This window comes from Kogia breviceps, chromosome 1 (genome assembly GCF_026419965.1).
Source record: "Kogia breviceps isolate mKogBre1 chromosome 1, mKogBre1 haplotype 1, whole genome shotgun sequence".
Taxonomy (NCBI): Eukaryota; Metazoa; Chordata; class Mammalia; order Artiodactyla; family Physeteridae; genus Kogia; species Kogia breviceps.
In genome coordinates, this window is record NC_081310.1 from 177,397,415 (window position 1) to 177,400,098 (window position 2,684).

A 2,684-nucleotide genomic window follows, 5' to 3' on the forward strand; every position below is an offset into this window, starting at 1 on the left:
ATAACAGTCCACTTGGTCTTAGGGGCCCTGGTCCACGTCTCTGCCATCATGGCCAGGACATTCCGTAGTGGGAGGTCATCTCACTCCAAAAATTTTTTTCTTTAGAGCACTAATTGTGGTCATTGGTGACATCCAATCTCAACTCTTACCTCATTTGTGACCCTGGCAGCCATATCATGAGAGTTTTCAATATAGATCACACTACAACTTCCTTTTTTTAAAATTAAAATTTATTTTCTAGAAGAGTTTTAGATTTAAAGAGAAATATTGAAGATTAGTATAGAGAGTTTCCATATACCCAGCACTCAGTTTCCCTCACTAACATTTGCTTATTTATTTATTTATTTTATTATTATTATTATTTTTGCGGTACGCAGGCCTCTCACTGTTGTGGCCTCTTCCGTTGCGGAGCACAGGCTCCGGACACGCAGGCTCAGCGGCCATGGCTCACGGACCCAGCCGCTCCGCGGCATGTGGGACCCTCCCGGACCGGGGCACGAACCCATGTCCCTTGCATCGACAGGTGGACTCTCAACTACTGCGCCACCAGGGAAGCCCAACATTTGCTTTTTAAATTCAACATTATGTCTTTGAGATACATCCATGTTAATCTACATATATCTAAATGTATTCACTCTAACTGGGTGTAGTAATTCATTGACCTGGAAGCTTCTCAGCCTCACATGTCACAGGTTTAGTGCTGGGGAATTCCATCTCCCTCTCAGTGAGGTCTATCAAATCCCTGGTTCTGAAATGAAAGTATTTACATAGTCATAATGTTATAAATGCCATTTGGTTTTCAATGTTAAGAAATACGTACAGGCAAAGTATGGCAAACTGAATTATGTTTACAAGAGAGAATGTACACGCTAACAAACTTAAAGCAAAAGTTAAGGTTAAGTTGATGGAGAAAGGCAGAAGTGGGGAGGGGAAATCAAGGGAAATTATTCATTTCACACAGGAGAGTCAAGAGATACAATCTAAAGAAGAAACAGACATTTAAGACTATTATTTAAACTGATACAGTTGACCCTCCATATGTTCTGGTTCCAGATCTGGATTCAACCAACCTCAGATGGAAAATATTTTTTAAAAAATTTCAAGAAAGTCCCCAAAAGCAAAACTTGAATTTGCTGGGCACATGCAAAATATTTACACAGCATTTACATTCTACGAGGTATTATAAATAATCTAGAGATGACAAAGTATTCAGGAAGAGGTACATAGGTTATATACAAATGCTGTGCCATTTGATATAAGGGACTTGAGCATTCGGGAGTTTTGGTATGCCTGGGGGTTGGGGAACCAAATCTCCCATACAGAGGGAAGACTGTAACAGCAACCAATGGAAAAAAAAAAAAAAAGATAAATATAAAAACAAAAACTTGGAGGAGAAAGGGGGAAAGGTTGATTAATGAAATCTCACAGCAGGTAGTCAATAGATACTGTTAACATTAATAAACCAAGTAATAGAGGCAGGAGTATATTATTCATAGTTATATGAATTTTTTAAAAAGAGAGAGAAGAAAGAAAGAAAAGAAAGAAAAAAGGGGAAAGAAAGAAAGAAAGAAAGAAAAAGAGAGAAAGGAAGGAAGGAAGGAAGAAAGAAAGAAAGGAAGGAAGGTTAGTCCCAAGAGTTGGGGAGTGAGACGACAGTTTTAGCTTTTTATTTCTAATCTCTCTGTTGGGCATTGCATCGGATGTGCATTTTCATCTATATGAATTATATCTGAGATAACAATAATTAAAATAAATAATTGAGCAAAAATCTAGATCTGATTCTGACATTCCTCTAGAGGTTCAGGCACTTTCAGTAACTCCCCATCGCCTTATGATTAAGTTTAAACTCTCAGGCAGGCAGACAGGCAGGCAGGCAGGCAGGCAGGCATTCAAGGTCCTTCGTCACCAGGCACCTCCTCCGGGAAGCCCTCTGTGGGGGAGAGCGCCCTCTGCCGGAAAAGGAACGTCAGCACGCCTGGGGTACCGCCCTTTGCGTATCAACAGACTCCGCCCCCATCCCTCCCTCGGGGCTTCCCGCCTCACGTGTTCTCAGGCCCTTTACATTTGGGGGTGGAACCCCGAGAGGTGGACCCGAGACCCCAGGTGAGAGCGTGTGGGCCGGTGGGGGACTACCGGGTCAGGCCTGGGAACCTGACTGGAGTGTCTATCAGACCCGGCCCGATGTGAGGCGGGGGCGGTCAGGGTGATGGGAATTAACCTCATTAGGTGTCTGCTTGGTTCAGAGTGGTTTAGGGCTGGGCTTTCTATTGGGGAGAGAATCCCGGCTCTTCCACTTATCTGCGCGTATCCTTGGGCGAGTCACTGAATTTCAGTTTCCTCACCTGTGGCTGCCAGCATGAAATGAAATAATGCGCAGAAGTAACTAATTAATAAATGATAACTGCGTTATTATGGCCCATTTAAGCAAAAGTGTGAACTCTCAGAGACGGAAAGACCTTAAAGGTGGCCGTAGCTCAAACCTGCTTGGAGACAGGCCTCCCCTCCCTCACCTGGGGTGCTTACATCAGTACCTGGTGGTGCCACCTGTAAGGGAGGCTGCCTCCCAGGTTCCCACTGGCCTGGTGTCCTGAGTGGGCTGGTGGGTCAGACCCTTCATGATGAAGTCCCTTTCTGTCTCCTCACAGGGCCTGCCTTCTGCTTTGGGCCCCTGTCGGTGGGCAGAC